Consider the following 19,427-nt stretch of genomic DNA (forward strand, 5'->3'; position numbering starts at 1 on the left):
ATGAGTACACTACACACATATACATAAAATAATAAAAACAAATCTTTTTAAAGCAGCAAATTATACATATATATATCCAAATCATAGATACACATTGCATTTCAATATAAATCCACATTAGAATATTCAAATTATATTGGATAGATTATAGGTATAGATTCAAATGTGTGTATGCTTGCAAAGCAGCCACATAGGAATCTATAAATTCATCAGCTATCAGCAACCATTAGCTTTGTATCTGGGGGTTCTGCTTTTAAAAGGAACCACACTCTAGAAATCTCTAATCTAGGTTCGTGTTCCACAGAAGATTGATTTATGAGAGGTGTGTTCAGAATGTCCATGAAGAGTGACTTTGCGTAGGAGCAGGATGTTCCAGGGCTGGTACAGCAGGCCATGCCTCCACGCTGCAGAGGACAGTAAGCCAGCATGGACAGATGGATGCCCGACCAGACAGGAGGACCCTGTAGGGAGACACCTTAGCCTGTCTTGAGACCCTAGCTTCTTCCACTTCACCAGCAATCCTAGCTGTGTTTCCTAAGATGGTCAAGTTTGACAGCTGTCTGCCAACTGACCGAAGGTTTTCATGTGTGAAAGAACCGATACATCGTTGAAATAGGTACTGAACAATTTAACCTGAGTTAGCAAATACTGCGAAAACATCCCAAATAAGAACATAACTGTTTCTATTAATCTGGTTGTGATTCACGGCAAGCGCTTTAGAGGGGAGTTTCTGCATGACTAATTCTCTATTCTCTGAAGGCGATATCCTCAGCAGAAAAGTGTTCCAAGCATTGAAATTCTGATGATGGACACTGACCCCAGGTTACCTTAAAAATGTGCTTTTTGCCTCGGGGTGGGAGGCAATATCCCTACTCAGTTCTAGAATTTTCCTGTTCTTTGTCAAGTTCAGGGGTTTTCAGAGCTTCATCTTTATTGAAAACATATGTGAGTAAAAAGCACACGTAATAGATGCCCGAGCCAGTGTGTTTAGACCTTAAGGACTGGATTGGGTTTGAGCCGCTCAGCTGTTTCTGTGGATTGTAAAAAATTACGCCTAGCTAATCCTTTTCACTTAGTCCCGCCTACTCCAAAGGGTTATTAAATGGTTATTTGGACAATATGCGAGGGCAGGAAGGAGCTGGGAACAGTAAAGCAGAGAGCCCTGCTCATATTTTCTCTGGGGCCGTGACCGAGAGGTAACCAGCAACCAGGGCCATTCTGAGAGGAGGCAGATGCATAGACAGGTCTGTGGCTGTGTTCAGTTTCCACATCAAAGCCTCCAGGGTTACCCTTGCTGAGAAGCCATTCAGCTTGTAAGAGAGAAAACTCATCTAAGTCAGTTGAAATAAGAAAGGAATTTGTCTTATTTGACTAAAAATCCTAGAAATTGTGTCAGAGAGTTTTTTTCTTAAACTGACGGTTATAGTTACATTTCTTTATGTGTCTCTCTACCTGTCTGTGTCAGCTGTCTTCATACATCCCATCCCTTTAGAAAAGGGAGAGACGACAGGTGTCCCCCGTCCCCAGCTACTCTCTGGAAGAGGAGGAAACTTTATGCAGTTGGAACATTGCGATTCAAAACACACAATCGTCCTGAATTTGAGCCCAGGTGTCAGAGGCAGCCAGCCCTTCAGGGCAGGATAGTCTGCAGGACGGAGCATGCCTGCTGTAAGTTCAGACTCATGAGCGCAGTGAAGCTGCCTGATGCAGTGTGGATAAGTTCTGTCGGTAGCTCCTCACTTCGTTACCTGTCCTGTCTTTAGCTCATTCTTGGTTATTGTATGGTCAGAAATGCTTTACTGTTGCAAAATTTTTTATGATCCCAACATTCAGTCATGTGACCCCACATGCATGTTTCCGTACTATTTAAGAATCTGGGAGATGAAGGGCTTGATCCACTTACCTTATCTGAAATGCGGCTTCCATGTTTCATTAGACTTCATATATGAGTGTGCTCCAGGTTAACCCATGTTAGGGCTTAGTCCGCAACTTAGCACTGTTGAAAGTCAGTGGAGTCTTTAAGAAATTGTGACCAATAGGAAGCCTTTAGATCGTTTGTAGTGTCTCTTTACAGAGTATTGTGGAAACCTGGTCTTGTTCTCCCCGTGGCTTCTTGGACATAAGGTGAGGTGCATTTTCTTGACTGTGTTCTCCAACCATGATGTTCTGACTTCCTATGGTACCAAAAGCAAGGGAGCCAATTCACCATAGACTCTCACACCCAAACTGAGTCAAGACAACCAACCTTCTTTTCTTTATGAGTTGACTTTCTTGGGTTATTAATTATAGTCACTGGAAGAAGAGAGAGACAGAAATAACTAAAGATGGTATTTGAATACATAGCTCTTAAAATAAGAGAAAGGTCTCAATCTTTAACTTTTCTTCTTATAAGTTGCCAAAAGTGGGAAAATAATAGAGCTTTCAGCTCCTCTTTGACTCAAACCCATACAGAAGTTGACACAGAGCAGATATGGAACTCAGGTAAGTGTGTGTGTGTGTGTGTGTGTGTGTGTGTGTGTGTGTAATTTCAGTAGAAGGGAAGATTTGTTTGCGACACACGTTTTTCTGGAGCCACCAGAGCTGGTAGCAACCAAGCCCCTGTAAGAATTCCAGGACCCAGCCTGGAACACAATGCTGTCCTTTCCAGGTCCTGCACTGCTGTTCAGAAGAGCAAATGCTGGTCAGGCCCTCACGGATGTCCCTTGCATGTCTTAGATGTCAGTCACAGTGCTGCCTGGGCCTGGTGCCTTCCCAAAAAGGAAGTATGAGTACACACATGTGGAAGACAATCCTTCTTGTCACCTCAGCCACATGCAGCAATCGCAAGGTTGCAAGCTCCTCATGCTACTCACACACACTTAAGTAACTCTCAGCCCAACGACCACCATAAACAGGTGCAATGCACTAAAGTAAAACAGAACCCTGTATTCTCCCGACTTCTCCTTAGCTGCCCCTTTTCTAAACCTTTGTGTGCGACTGTCCCCGAGTACATGAGACCCTGCATTGGGTGGCCCACGGGAACTCTTTGCTGTCTAATCTGGGGGTGAAATATGGTGGGTTTAGGTCCCACATCTGCAGTCTCATCTGAATCCGAAAGTCTCCCAGCTGCATCTCGTAGTGTTCAGTGCTAAGATATTACATGGATTCTGTCTCTGCCGACGTATAGTTAAACCTTCAGTGACCATCCTTCTGGGGAAATACAAATGTGGAGTCACTGAGTTGGCTCAGTGGGTAGAGGCACCTGTTGCTGAGTCCGAGTTCAATCCTTGGGACCCACAGAATAGGAGAGAATTGCATTCTGAAAGTTGTCTTCTGACTTCTCATATCCACCTAAAGACACACAAAAATAAACAAACAAATACATGCAGGAAATGTACTTTTTTTTTAAAAAAAGACTAAAATGCAGGTGCCTGTGTACAGATGCAATTTTTATGAACTTTATAATCATCATAAAGGATAGTTAATTCACATTGTCCTCATCATAAACCATGTGTTGTGCTGCTTTCCTTCCAGAAGAGTCTAGTTCACTTACTCTGAGCCCTTGTATCTCTAGCTCATCTAAAACGGAAAGCGTGAGCTCAGGTTACCCTCAGTGTGAACATTCTTAGATATTATTTTTGCTTATGTGAACCAAAAAGAAAGCAAACCCACCAACACAGACACCAGGAATCCATTTACGATGCCCCCTGGTAAATTAGATAACATTTTTCCAATAGTGAGGAATATTTCCCCCTAACATTTTATAAAATTCTCAATGTAGTAACTACAGATTGGTGTGTCTTAGATTCACTCTGAATTAAAGCCTTTTTCTCCATACCCACTTGCTTGAGTGGCAGACAGCAAACAAAATTATAAACCCAGTTTGTGCTTTTGGCATTGGACAATTCTCACGATGTTTAAGTGCCAAGGTTGGTGGATGGCAGCCATTGGCTCTAGGCCACTGATTTGATGTCAGGGAAGATAGGGTTGGATAAGGAAGACTGTCAGTGAAGCTCGCAATTCTATCATGTTTCAGCCACACAGCTCAAACGATGCCAATGCACACACGTATGGGTTTGAGAATCTAGCCCACTTGATAGAGTGCTTACCTAGTGCACACAAGATCCTAGCTTCACACTTCAGAGCAGCATAGACGCAGACATGCTGGCGCATGCTTGTAATGCAATAGAGACAGGAGGGCCAGAAGTTCAAGGTCATTCTCAGGTATATAGTAAGTTCCCGACAAGTCTGGGCTTTATGAATTACTGCCATATGAAAAAAATAAAGGAGCATGTGTATATGCGTGTATGCGCACACGAACACACGTGCGCGCGCACACACACACACATACACACACACACTAATGGGGAAGAAAGGAAGAGACAGAGACACAGAGGGAGGTAGTCATTCAGGATGGGTGAATTTTGAGTATTTATATTTTTAAGATTATTTAATCATTAAGCCTAAGTGTTTACTTTTTAATGACGCCTGTGTCTCACAGCCAGCTCAGAAAACTCAGCCATCTGCAGTCAAAAGCCCAGCACACCACTGAGGTCTGTATGCACCCATGCCCTTAGAGTTGGGGACTCATTTCTTAACTTTTAAATGTCCGTTCTTATTTATAGGGTTCAAATTTTAAGCACGATTTATCATTTCTTGAGCCGTTCTTTAATTCCTGTAACAATTATTAAACACAGTGAAGTGTGGTGGCTGACAAATTATTTTTTGGTAAGTCCTGCAGTATTCGTAACATCGGTGACAAACACAACGTGAGAAGTGGCTAGGGCAGCAGCAGAGTCCTGGGCCACCTGTTGGCTCCCTTGTCTTCTCCCGCAAGCCATTGGGTTCCCCTCTCTCTAGGCAGGATCCTAGGCCAGCGTAGGGCCCAGCCCAGGGCTTGTCCTATGATGGGTGTTGAGCACACACTGTTGTGTAACTGATGCCAAGAGGGGCAATTTCTAGTACTTCCCATTGACACTCTCCAGTTGGTTTTGACTGCCTCTGGTCGAGCCTTCTCACTTGTACAGATGTGTTTGGGGAACCATTTGGTTTGCAGGCTCTGCCTGCCAGGTTTCAGTTGCCGAAGGTCCCTGGGACTAGTCCAGCCCTCCTGTTTATGATTCCCACTCTGCTGACTTTGGCTTGCCTGCGTGGAATCCACACCCAGCTGGAAAGTCGATTGGATGAAGCAGGGCCTCTCCCGTCCTGTCAACTTTGACCTCAAAGAGTGTGTCCTGGCACCAGGCATTCATTTCCATTTTAGAACTCCAATTTGAGACATTCTGCCGTTTCTGCTGGATAATTTACAGAGCTTATAAGCTCGGATAGGTATTTCAGTGGGGTACTTTGTAGTCCCGGAAACACAAATTAACCAGGAATGTCATGTGCTTAACCTAAGATAGGGAGCTGTTTTCTCTGATTCATGCCGAGGAGTGGGGAGCCCTTCAGGAGACACTGAAATACCCCCGACAGATTGCATACACGTGGGCTGTCATCTAAATGATAGTCTCTGGACGCAGCCTGCCTATTTGGAGAGGATCCATGTTGCTAGTTAAATGCCACTTACCTACCTTGAGAAACATTCAAACTGCAATATTTAAGAATAGTGTTCTTTCAGAACCTAAGTCTTTTGGTCTAGTGACTCGGCATTGGTGAGACAGCTTAGAAAATAAAGAATAGCAGTCACCAGGGTCAGGGACATGTGTGGCCATTCCCAGAGAACCTGAGGTAGGCATCGGCACCGTGACCTACACAAAATGTAAATCAGGCTCAATAAGATAAAAAGCACATACGTCGCCCTTACTCACACACTGAATGTGCATGCTAAACCGGTATTTCATACAATGGGAGAATCTAAAACGAGTAAAATTTCCAGAGAGCAGTCAAATGAAACAACAGCTAATTTGTTTTGCAACAATTGAAAACATTACTTTTTAAATAAAAATACAAATACTTGTGTATGAAACCATAAATACTTAAACGAGGCTACAGATATTATTATGCAAGAATGTTCTGGACATTAGATTCTGTGGACTCTACACAATCATGGACTTCATTTACAATGGACCGTGAAAATATGTTAATAAATTTCTTGAGAACTAGACAACAATAATTTATAAAAAAACAATGTGCACCCTTCTGTGTGCAGAAAAGCTTTTCCAATATTAAAACGTGGACATTAATACAGAGACAACACTGAGTGTCACTGAAATATCAGAGTCGCAGAGCTGGTGCACTATTCCTACCCAAGAGCTCTAGCCAAGTACATCAACAGTAGAGCTCCAGGGGTCACATGGGCTTCAGAGGTCACTCATCTGTAGCTTACATTCGGCCATGGGAAGACCCAGGCTCAGCTGAGCCACAGCCGACAGCCCTGGTGCAGGCAGCAGAAGGGTCGGGCTTCCTAAGCCTTGGGACTTGGCAATGTTCCAAGCTTTCCTTTATTGAAGATGAAATACTTTGTGTTCTGGTTCCGGGAAGAGATAGGCGTTCTTGGTCTTTTACACAGATCTCTCCACTCTACCAATGGGACTGATTTTGACCCGCTTGCCCCCAACTCAGAAGTTCTGCCCTGAATGCCGCCGCCGTTGTGACTTTTCAACTGCGTGTATTTTGTTACACCTTGTAAACCCCTAAAACTCTTTCTGGAAACAACGTGATGTGGAGCAGAGGGACACGCTCAGACTTTCTAGAACCATGGCCACTAAAAGGCCACTAACAGATCAGAATGGAAGGTGGTGGGCGAGAAAAGGAATGTCCGCCCCAGGAAACATGTTGATGGTCGATCCAGTTTTCGGCATCTTCTCTCTGTGAGAACCACAGGAGAGTAAGGCCTGGAATTGTTAGAATAGTTACACATGCTTATCAACCCAAATAGAAGTTCTTGAATCTCAATCGCCCCTAATTGTGTTACTAAAAATACTTTTTATGTTACCAAGGACACAGTTCTACCCCCTCTGTTCTAGTTACATTTCTGACTGAGAGCAACTTAGTGGAAGAAAGGGTTTATTTGGTTGATACTTCCAGGTCATTAAGGAACTCAAGGCAGGTATTTTGTGGCAGGGCTGCTCATAATTTCATGAAGTGTTACCTCTGACAAGGGAACTCACTCAAAGTCTATGAAGTACAGCACAGGGGAGCACTGGTTTGCTCTCTGGCCCACGCAGAGATTTATACTTAACTGGCTTTTGACCAGAACCAGCATCACCTGCAAAGGGAATGGTGCCTCCCACAGTGGGCTGCTCCTTCCTTATCAATAGATATAACCAAGATAATCCCACACAGACATACCCATACCCACATACCAATCTGATTTGGATAGTCCCTCAATTCAAATTTCTTTCCCGTGTGACTTTAGACTATATCCAGTTTACAGGTTACACTAACTAGTATATCTTTGCTTGAGTCCCCTAAATTTTCTTTTCATGTGTACTTGCTTCTACACTGATGTCAAATAATGTCCTTTAAACCATTTAGATAGAACCAGTCAGAAACCACCAATCAATCAGATATTTATCTGTGGAAGAAAATTAAGAGAATGCTTCAAGAAGTGATGAAGAACTATGTGAGATAAAGCTTTATTAGCCAGTTAGCAGATAGGACATCAGATAGATAATCTTCCTCATGCGCCCACACACATACTAAACAAATAAACAAAATCTCGAAAGACAGAAGCATTGTTATAATCTGGTCTGTCCCCATTTGCTCCTTTAGCTCACCAGAATGCATGGCTGCTGTGTCTTTGTCAAGGTCTCTGAAAAGTATTGTAAGTAGGATAATTTACATGACTAATTTTATAGGCTTTTTTTGTCCTCCAAGATTTTCTAGAAGTATCTCATTCTCCAAACTCAGGGTGTAAAGACCTATACTCACTTCTTTAACATCTGCCCTAGTGATGGGCCATTTAAAGAAACACAGCTCTGGGTAGGCTTCCCAGCTTCGTTCTAGGAATGGAATGATGCTCCAGGAGAATGCGTCATTCATTCAACTGATCCAATGATTGCAAGCGTTGTCTTTACATGAAAATGCATGCAATCTTATTTCAAGCACCTTTTATAAGTGTTTAAGATTAAGTTGAGTATTTAAGAGTTGTTTATAATCACTCACTGGTAATCATGTTCCCAAGGCTGTGTTTTCTATCTAACCTTCATTGGAGACCATTCAGATCATCCTACATACATATACATACATACATACATACATACCCCAGGTCCATCCACTTTTGTTGTTGTCGCTTTCCTTTTTCTTGATTATTGATGTGTAATAATGTAGCATAATGATTTTAGAAACTATTAAGAAATATTCTAAAATATGAATTCTGGGGATTGAAGAAACCGGTCAGCATTTGGGAGTTTCCACTGCTTTTCTAGAGGATCAAAGTCCAATGCCCAGTGCCTTTACCAGGTAGTTCACAAGATCAGACATCCTCTTCCTGCCTGTGTAGGCACCCATACATATGTGGTACATACACATGCATACACACACACACACACACACAAATGTGTATATGCACACGCACATGAATAAAAGTAAATTAATCAAATATGAATTTTAAGGCTGATACTGTATTTAATGGTTTAAACCTAAAGTGAATATGTAATCATTCTTCATTTTGGATTTTGTATCCTTTGACTTTACTAATAAGAATTTAAAAAATTTTTAATGATGAGTACAAATTTGACACATATTTTAAAACAATTTTAGTTATGTTTTTGATGGCTCTTCTTATAAAATCTCATTTTATTTTTAATTACCTGTATATGTGAGTATGTCTGTGTGTACATGCATATGTTTGTGTGTGTGTGTGTGTGTTCTGGTGGCCATGGAGGCCAGAAGAGGGCTCTGGATCTTTTGTAACTGGAGTTATATGTGCTTGTGAGCTGCCTGACATGAATGTTAGGGACTGAACTCAGCTTTTTTAAGAGTAGCACGCACACAAAACTGTTGAGGCATTTCTCAGTTAGCTCTTCTTACAATGAAAACTACCAGGTTGAGAATTATAAATTTTGTGGAGATTCCTGATATGCATGTCTAAACGACTTTCTGGAAAAGTCATTCTAACTTCTCCTCCCTCAGGAGCTTAGACACAGAGTTGCTGTTGCCTCGTGGATCAGGCATATTTAATCTTTAATTTCTTAGTGAATGTAGCGTATCTCTGTGTCTGAGCTGGTATTTAAATGGTGAAGTCGGGCTTTCATGGGTATAGTCACTGCTTGTATGCCATTCCTGACAGTCATGGATTTGCTCACAACTTTATCTTTGATTTTAGTGAACACCTCTTGCACTGACCATTCCAGAGATTTAAGAAGACAGCGGGAGTGGGTTTCCTGATACAATCTTCAAGTCCATCAGTCCTTTCCTTTCCCCATACTTTGCTGCTTTGAGATACCCCCTCCCTGAGGTGCCCCTCCCACTTGCCATTTCTTTTATTCTTCATTCAGTTCCACATTTTACAAGTGACTATTGAGTGCCGCTACTAAATTTTACCTTACTTTGTGAGGAAGAGCAAGGGCTTGTTTCTTTTCCACAAGTAAATCAGCTGCTCTTCACCCACAAACTTTGTTAAATTATTCACGATAGTAGGATGCACGGTAAGCTAAAGGCATGTACATAAATCCATGCCTTGAAAGAGCCCAGGTTCAGTTTCATATTGCTTCCTGGTTGATCTTTTACAAACTATCATTTGCTAATAACGTTTCGTTACTGTGTTGTTTCCCCTTTAACTCCTGTGGTTTTGTACGGTGTCATTGTGTCTGAGTAACAAATGCATTTTTCTTAGCCTTCTCGTGATGCTTGGCAAGTATCTATCTTCTAAGTTTTTAAAAACCATTATTACTTTTTAGTTTATTTTAGGTGTGTGTATGTGTGTGTGTTGGGCTAGACCCATGGGACAGTGTCAAAGTAGAGTGCTGGTATGAATTCTTTCTCTTCACCACGATGGTCTCAATGGATTAAGTTCAGCTTCTTCTCCGGTTTGGTGGCAGGCACCTTTACCCACTAACTAGCCCTACCAGCCCATCTCTGGGTTCCATTCTTCCAGATGTGCTTGAGAGTGATATTATCAACTTTTCCCCTTCCATCTTTACCCTATCACAAATAGCATTGAAATTTTATTTTATTTAATCTAAAATTAGTTCTGAAACATTAGCATCTATGTACCAGTCATTCTCAGTGACACAGCGCTGTGAACTGTGGTCTTGACCTGTGTCTCATCTGTCCTTCGGGTAGACTCAGTTCCTGCTAAGATATCATTTTGTTGTTCTTACCATTACGAAAAGTGGTTGTTTCTCTAATGCATACAGTTCTTGGTTCATTTTCTTTCTCTCTCTAGCAAAAGAGCATGTAAATCATTTGTAACAACCGATAAATCATTGTCCTTTACAGCATTCACAACCTCAGAGTGCTACGGCCACTTGGTAGTGGCTGAATTTTCCAGAACAAAGGCAATTCAGGTTGTGTTAACAGTGGACGTCCTTTATGAGATAAACGGGTTCAAAACATCTTGGGGAGGACGGCTGAGGATTAGTGTTAAATCAGTACAAACAGCATGGTAGAAATCCCTGTGTACATTACCATATAAAAGCCTCCCAGAAGCTCAGCAAACAAGAGACGTGGGTTCCTGTTAACCTGTCTTTTAACATGCTTCATGTGCTATTGACCAAGCTCTGCTCTGCAGAGAATCTGTGTTTGGCATTTATTCACATTCCAAATAATGTATGTTTTATCACGTAAGAATAATCCTCTTTTTTGTATTTTAAAATGCGCTTTTCCGAAAACAAGAACAGATGTGGATGGGTTCCTATGTTTATTCTCATTTGGGATCCCATTCTGATGCGTTACTGGAGAGGTGAATCTTTGGCTCTTGGGTTCTAAAGAAAGCCACGCTCCATGTTTAAAAGGACAGTGGCTCTGAGACTGTCATTTTGTGAAGAAGCTCATGTTTGCTCTACAGAGACACAGTGGGCTACAGGAAATGGAAAGAGCCATAAAAACTCAGTGGCTGGGCGAGAATGGTTATACTAGCCACCCATAGAATAATAAAGAAAGAGAAAGGGTAGCAGAGAAGGACAGACAATAAGAGAAAGAGGTGGCATGGCTTTGATCAAGATGCATTTTCTACCTGTATGGAAATGTCACAACCAAACCAATTTATTTTTACAATTAATAGACAATCATAAAAATGTCTTTATATCATCTTTTGGTTTTAGGCATGTTGAGATAAATGCACCCTACAAAAATTCAAAAACTCAATAAATTTGACATTTTGAAAGATACATGTGATATTTTTATTTGCAAGTTTTTATAACAAGGTTTATAAAAAAACAAAGATAAGTTCATATTTGTACATATTAACTTTTAAAAGACATTGATTTGAGGCATTTCTAGTTATCAGAACATGAATAGGGGCCTCTCAGCTAGACCACTGCCGCGTCTTCTCCTGGACAGGTTTTAGAGAAAATGTCCACGGAGTGAGAACGCACCCAGCCAGAGCACTCTGCCACACGTCCATAGAGCAAGACATCACAGTCCCTGGTCTCCATCCTATGGTAGTCTCCCTGCCTCCTCTTGAACACCAGCAACATTTTCATAAAGAAGCAGGTTCATTGGTAGGAGCTGGTAACCATTCCTACCCAGAACCCCAAAACTTTCATGTAATAGTTTCTGATCTAGATCCCGTCTGGAACACTGAATTAAAGTGCCATCATTTACACAATTTCAAGACCAGCCCCATCTAGGATGTCCAGGTAAAGGGCTGATAGGAAAGCAGTTAAAGTGAAAGAAGGTGGAGAGCGTGGCCTGAGGTCACTGTGACTGCAGCCTATTCCAATGCTGACTTCTGGCTGTGAGATCACATCGCCATTTTCCCAGGATCACTGTCTGTAGCGTCTCTTCAGACGGGTGGGGAACCAAACAGACTTCTTCAGGCTGACTTGGTTCAAGCAGGTGTGGAAGAAGTCGCAGGAGGGAAGTTTCCTTCTCTGAGCAATTGTAAATTGAGACTGGTAGTTCAGATGGTAGGCCCTCTCCTACACAGGAATTAAATAACTTGGGCAACAGTTCCTCATCAAGGATTCTTAGATGATTTGGGATCTCAGGGGTTTGAGGAAGAAAACCCAAGGTATCCAGCTCACATCGGTGACTGCGCCACCGAGGACAGTGGTGGCGACATCTCAGGCTGCTCTTCAGAACACACCTCATGGCAATGAGGTATCAGGATAGACTGGGTGACAGGCATGGCCATGGGGCTTCGACCACATTGTCTTTCTCCTTGTTTTTAGTACACATCATATGCCATTATCAGGGCCTTTCTCCTGAAAAATGTCCTCTAAAGTCATAGCACTGACTGTGTCCCTGACTCCATCCGTCCGTTCGTCCATCTGTCCGTCCATCCATCCATCCATCCATCCATCCATCCATCCATCCATCCATCCATCCATCCATCCGTGTGCTGCTCGAAAGTGCCTTCTTATTTAACAACCTTGCCAACAAGTGTGTGTGTGTGTGTGCATTTGTTGGTGCTCTTCTAAGCCCAGAAGACTTCATTTCCTCATTTCCTTTCCTTCCATTAAATTAAGTTAACTCCCATAACCCCCTAGATTCTTCGAGAAAATTCTTCCACTTCTAAGATACCTCCTAAATGAAGGAAGAAACCTCCAATAGTCCCAATATGGTCTTATGCTTGTCCTGCGATGGTATTCACCCCCTTTGCAGCTACCTAGTTTCTCATCCGAATTTCCCAAGCAGATTTCAGAGCATGGGGAGGGTGATTAATTGCTTGAGTCTCAGAACTGGTACATAGAAATCCCTCAAGAGTATTTGTTAAATAAGAGCAGTGAAATATGTGCGTGTATTTATTCTTAGATGATGGACACCCTTTTATTTATGGATCACACATTCCTCAGTCGCTGGGTACATCCACATGGCTCCCAAATGTCACTGTGTCTTGCCAGACCTGGGATGTATAATCCACAAATATGGTGTCCTTATGAGATATTGTTAGGCCTCACCTACTTTGAAAATACACAGTGAAACAAAGCAACTGTTTATCTTTTCTTAATCCAAACCTGAAAGCCAGATCCTCTGCTCTCGCTTGAAATCTCAGCAACCTTCCTGCAATGTCTCTTTGCCCTCACGGTGTCTGGGGTCTCGGAAACTTCCCTCTACGGATATTCAGACCTGCATATTACAAGCTAAAGTTGTTACGTTCTCTCGCAGCCTAACGTTGCTACCTCATAGGAGAGAAAGGATGAAACTAGGACCCTCCCCTACACGTAGGGATCTCTCGGGTTTAATGACCGCCCCCCTTCCTGGGGACCGCTTCCACCGTGATCCCACAGAACCTCATCCTCCACGCCGTGTGTACTTCAGCGCTGGCAAAGATGTGTTGAAACTAGGCAGACCTTCAGCAATGTTTAATTTTTGGCAGAATTTATGGTTTTGGCTGGCTGCCCTTGTGAAATGTGTTTAGTTTTAGCTGACAGGCCTGGTCAGCCCCACTGGTCATAGTTAAGCCTGGCTAATTCAGGCAAGGTGAAGGAAATCGCCCCCTTTCCGATTTTCTTTTTTCTTCCTTTTCCTCCTCAGGACAGGCTAATCCCAACAGAATATGTCTGCCTTCCTCCCTGATTCTCCACGATAAACACATCCGCTTCAGGATGAGACTTCAGCTGCAAGGAGTACCTGTAGGGGTGGGTTAAGAGAGGGGATTGCATCTGAAGTCTAACACTGAAAAACAAAAGTCTGTGGCACGCTGTGGGGAAAAGAGGGGCTGTACCAGTTCTTAAGTGTGTAAGACAGTATGTTGCTTCCGAGAGTCAGGCCTGGGCAAGGTTCAGGAGCAATCTAAGCCAGTACCGAAGAGCCCAGGAGAGATTTGGAGAAGGACTGACTGATTTGTGCCTTAGATCCTGGCCCCCGAACTTACTGGGGCACAAGGAGCTTTTGTTTCTTTTTTTTCCTCCTCCAAGAAGGATTAGCAGCGAGTTGTCTTCTGACTGCCCGTTTTATTCAGCCCAGTAGAATGACTGTGCTTTTCCCTCTTCTTGCAACCAGTCTCTACAAACAGGCCAGAATGGGAGAGTGGACCATTCCCAAACGAGGACTGCGAGCCAACCAATATGAGCTCAGAAAGGGCCCCAGGGTGTAGGACGGTGCAGCGGTGGGGTCAGAAATGCAGTTTGCCCTGGGAGTTGAGAGCGGCCCTACAGAAACCATCGGAAAGCCGTCCACCCACAGAGCATATAAATATCTTACAAGCTTCGAAAAGAAGGGACCTTCTACCCAGCTAGCTAGTGATAACCACTCAAGGGTGTTTGTGATGTACACACATCCCTCCATATTTTTTTAATGAAAATTAGTGGGCTCTGTATAATATCACGACAACTGAAGTTCATCAGATACGAGACTTGGTTTACATATCTTTATATTGCTCATTGCTAAAGAGTGGTATGTTCAAATTTTCTCATTTAGCCTGATTTATAGCAGTCACTCAGTGTATGTGTAATCTATATCTATCTATATATGCGTGTGCGTGCACTGGATAGGTGTGTATATGTACATGTATATATGTTATATTTACTGAATTTATTTATCAAATGTATGTTCTCTATTAAAACTTAAAGTTAGAAAATTTGGTTTATTTCACAAGTCTAATAAGGCTCCATTTTGTGTTTTTTTTTTTTCTCTTTATGGTTCAGAGCTGGAAAGGAATATTACTAAGGGATAATTTTGAGTGCAGAAATCCCCATGGCCATCAAATACAGAAGGCCAAACTGGGCCATAATTTCAACAGGGCTTGGCAGACGAGCCCTGCTCAGTGACAAACAAGGCTGCCTATTGAGAAAGACCTCTACCTGCATTCATTATATTTCTCCACCGTTGGCCCTGGCTCAATTTGGGCCCCAACACTTGCTCACATGTACTGAGCCAATGATGTTAGTGAAGGAAGGACAGCACCCCAGACCTTTAGGGAGTTTGCCTCCCCTAGCCCAAGATTGGGGAAGAATATGAAATTCAACAGGTCTTTCATAACAGCCCCATTGGTTCCTCCTGGCTTGGATAGGGCCCTGGTGCTGGCAGGTACTTCAGGCCGATTTTCCAGCAACAGTGTGGCTCCTTTGCTTCCTTCAGCAGGTCTTCAGCTGGCTCTGTTAGTTCGTCGACTTCAGACTTTGAATTGGCACAAATGCATTGTGCAGATGGAGCAGTCACATTGACCGGCCTGGAACTAATTAAAACCTGGAATATTTTAGATCAGTAGGCGAACATGGGGCCAGATTTGTAGGGATAGTGGGAGGGAGCAGAAAGAGCAAACTGACCGTGGCTAGGCTCAAATTCAGGTGATGCCTGACCTTAAGTAGCCCCAACTGCTTAAGGCTTGGACGTGTCCAGGAATGTGATAGTCCCTAGACACCTGACGGGTACTGAACCATCTCAGTGGTTTAGGAGATATTAGTCGTTAATTTTGCCCTGGTGGCACCATATTTTATGAAGAAGAACAAACTCACCAAGCTTGTTGGCTTCAGGGCAAAGACACATTCAAGCGAGAGAAGACCTGTGAAAGGCATTTAGAGTGGGGGACAATTACTGTCTGGTTGAATGTCAGAGCTGAGTTTCAAGGACTAGACTCCCATATGGCTACACACAGGCTTACCAACCTTCGTCCATGATGGAAACAGGGTATAATTGTCCCCTGGCTTTCTTTTGAGACAGGTCCTACCTCCCCGTGGCTCCTCCTTTCTGTAGCTTCCTGCTGGCTCTTGCTTGGAATAGTGTCTTCTCTTGCTAAGGAATTAACTATTGTTTCATCTCAAGTTTTGGAAACTCTGGATCTGTTTTTAGCCCTTGCAATCTTAGATCAGGGCCAATAGTTGTAACTTCAAAGAAATTCTGTTTTTTTTTTTTTTTTGGTGTTTTGCTTTTATTTTTGTTTTCAATTAATTTTCTTTGACTTATACTTCCTTATCCTGTCTTGGGCTAAATAACATAAAATATTGTCAGTCACTACCCATCATTAATGTTATTGTTCAGTCAGAACCCCTTTCATCTTACAGTAACAAACTCTGTATCTATTAACACACTATAATTGATTAATTATATTACTATATTAATCCATGTTGTTTCTTCCTGTAAGACTGATGATTATTCTTTACTATTTATCTTTATGAACTTCTTTGTTCTAGATACTTCATACACAGCTCTCAGCCTTAGTGTCTTAGCATTATATCTTCAAGGTCCATCTGAATTGTACTATGCATCAGAATTTGTTCTATCCTTTTGGAGCAGGATACTTGTATGCCAGGCTTTATCTATCCATTCATCCATCAATAATTTGCTTCCATCTTTAGCATTTTAAATGAAGTTGTTACAGACATAAGCATGCAAGTATAACTTCCAGAGTGCAATTCTGTTGTCTATTTGAGGAATCAGAGGTGCAAAAACATCTATCAGTTGTCTTTGGGTCATGTGACAGCTAAGTGATGGAACTAGGATGTAGACGTAAAGGACCGTGACTTCCCAGCTCTGTTGTGTCCAGCTTGTCTAAAGGGCGGGCATCTGTTCTGAGGGATGGGCTGTTTATTGTGGAGATGAAACATGAGCTAAGCATTAATGCTTACCCTCATTAAATACTCATCATCCTGTCAATAAACTCTCCAAATTGGAACTAACATGATAAATTATCTATTACTTTTAATATCTCAGTTACAAAAACACAGTATGTTTTTTTTAATCTAGTAATTTAATGCTTCCCTAATTGTAAGTCACTGTACTGAGTGCATAAACACACTGATTCTAACCACAGGTAATCCAGTGCTTCAGCCAAGTTAGTCCCCTATCTACTCAATCACTGATAGTATCTGTCTATCGCTAATATGTAGGTCCTTCGTATGTTTAATCCTACAACACATAAAAATACTACCATTAGCAGGCAAGGAATCTTAACTCTAAAATGAGGTATTGGGAGTTTAGTCTTGCCACTGCTCCCAGGTTTTTTCACTGTTCTCATGGCCTGAGCAATGCTTGCTTACCTTGGGGCCTGAGACTGATCTTCAGTGAATTAGATACAAGCAAGATATGCAAACAAATACTGTTATGGATTTTTAATTAGGTGGATTTGGGAAAGGTATGGTATGATCACTAAGCATGAACACTTTGTCATTTGCCTGTGAATGACCGAAGCTTGTGGAACAGATTCACGAGTGAGATTTGAGAAAGACCACATTTATTTTGTAATGCATACCAAGGTGGCATTTATACCAACGTACTCTCCATGTGCTAGCACCTACATCTAACACTGGCTTTAATGGCAATCAAACCTGGAGCCCTTGTTCAGCAATTCTGTGCACAGGGATGCCTGGCTCCCTTTCAACATGTTTCCTATGTCTCACTCCCCAACTCAACTCTTCATCCTGGAAAGTCTGTGTCTCATTCCAGCTCTCTGCTGTGATTTATTTTTGGTGGCGAAGGCAAGAATTAGTCATCCCTCCTCTTCTGTTGGAGTCTAATGGGCGCATTGTGAATGGTAGTAAAGATGGTAGTTTATCAGGCTGCTGACTTGCAGGGTTCACGGCATGAGCGTCCTTCCTCCTCTGAATTTTCTTGCTCCTGTGAGTCACTCTACGAATAACAGAGTAATAACGAAGAGGTGAGGTTCGGTGTCAGACAGTAGACTTCCTTGTACTCAGTACTCAGTCTTGCAATAATTTCATATTATGAAAGGAGAGATGATGTCACTCCCTGGGCAGTGGAAAACAAAGGAGGGCACATAGAAATGACCGGGACCACCCAAAGACCTGTCAGTCAATACTACTGACAATGAGAACGAAAGCATTCTTCTTCTTGGTCATTAAGTATGACTGAGATCAGCGGTATTGACCTCGGGGTAAGAGGTTCCTTAGGATTTAATGAGTGGCTAGGACACTGATGAACCTTTAGTCAAACCGGTTATTAACTGCTTGGAAGTGGCTGACCCCGGAAACAGTTGCTGCCACGACACATACAAAGCTGGGTCTGACTGGGACAATCTGCTTTTGTAAGTCAGCCTCAATGCTTGGTGACCTTATTGGTGTTGCATACCATTCCCAGTGGACACCATTCGGTCAAGACTCAATTCTAAGAATAAGTTCTTGCACTAAAAGTGGACAATACTCGCCGGTTTGACAGAATAGCCCACTGTATGCTTTAGTTGCCTTTGATGATTATGGGTAGAACTGATACAGGATGATTACAATGGCCGGCGCTGGCTATCAGAAATATTGGCTGAGCCATGGAAGTTCTGTAGAACTCATGTGTAACCACATTTAGAGAGGTGGTTGGGTTTCAGCAATGCATCTTACTTAACAAAAGGTAGAGAGACAGAAATAGATATGCAATGTTTTCTTTCCAACATGCTCTCCAAACAGCTATGTTTTTCCTTGGTTTGTTGGGCATAGCCTTCCCAGCCCCTGCTGTAGTTCACACTTGCAATGCATCTCAGTTCCCATCAGCAACATGCCCAGCGTTCGACAGCCACAGTAGGTAATCATTACCACTTAACATAGTGTGGGCATGGAAAAGTGGGTAGCTTTCGGCAATGTATTCGAATGTTCAAAGGGGTTGCATTCTGAAGTAATAAGGGCCATTTCTCATGATTCTCAGCAAAGAGTTAATGTGTAGAGAGATGTTAAACAAAGCCTAGTGGGAAAGAGGTGGGTGTAAGACCAGGGATCACTTAGATTCCCGATGAGGAACAAGGAGTTCTCTCTATCAACAAATAACACAGATTCACAGAGTAAGTGGCAGGCTCTGGAGCAGCAAGCATAATAGAAAAATGGGGAGGCAAGGGCATAGGTTAGCCAAGGCAGAAGGTTAGACCATAGCCAAAGAATGAAACTTTAGCAACAATAACAAAACAATTGAAAGATAAGCTACATATTCACAAGCACGGGAATGATTCTGGATGTTGGTTTTGCTGTGGTTTTGGGTATTTGGTTTGTCTTTGGCCTTTTTTGTCACTCAGCAAATGTTTAATATATCTTTTCTGAATGAGAGAATTGCACACTGCTTCCTGGCAGGTGAGCGTGCTGTAAGAACCAGAGAAGCCCAACCAGTCACAAATGAAGTGCACTGTTACAACAAGAGGGGTCACTCTGACCCAGGAAGGAAAGGATAGTCATATTCATGATATAAATGGAAGAACAGAAAGGAAACAAAGAAAAGGAGATTAGAAACAAGCGAGATGGGTACGTGAATAAGTACTCTTCCCTTGTCAGCCTGGGAACCTAAATTCTACCCATGAAGCTTACTGTGGAAGGAGAGAACCAACCCCAAAACATGTCCTCTGGCCTCTGCACACCTGCTATGGCAAGCATGCTGCATGCCCCACAAACACACACACACACACACACACACACACACACACACACACTACAAAAAGAGAAGCAATCAGAGAACTGTAATAGACAAGAGCA

The sequence above is a fragment of the Microtus ochrogaster genome, chromosome 22 (assembly GCF_000317375.1).
Source record: "Microtus ochrogaster isolate Prairie Vole_2 chromosome 22, MicOch1.0, whole genome shotgun sequence".
Lineage (NCBI taxonomy): Eukaryota > Metazoa > Chordata > Mammalia > Rodentia > Cricetidae > Microtus > Microtus ochrogaster.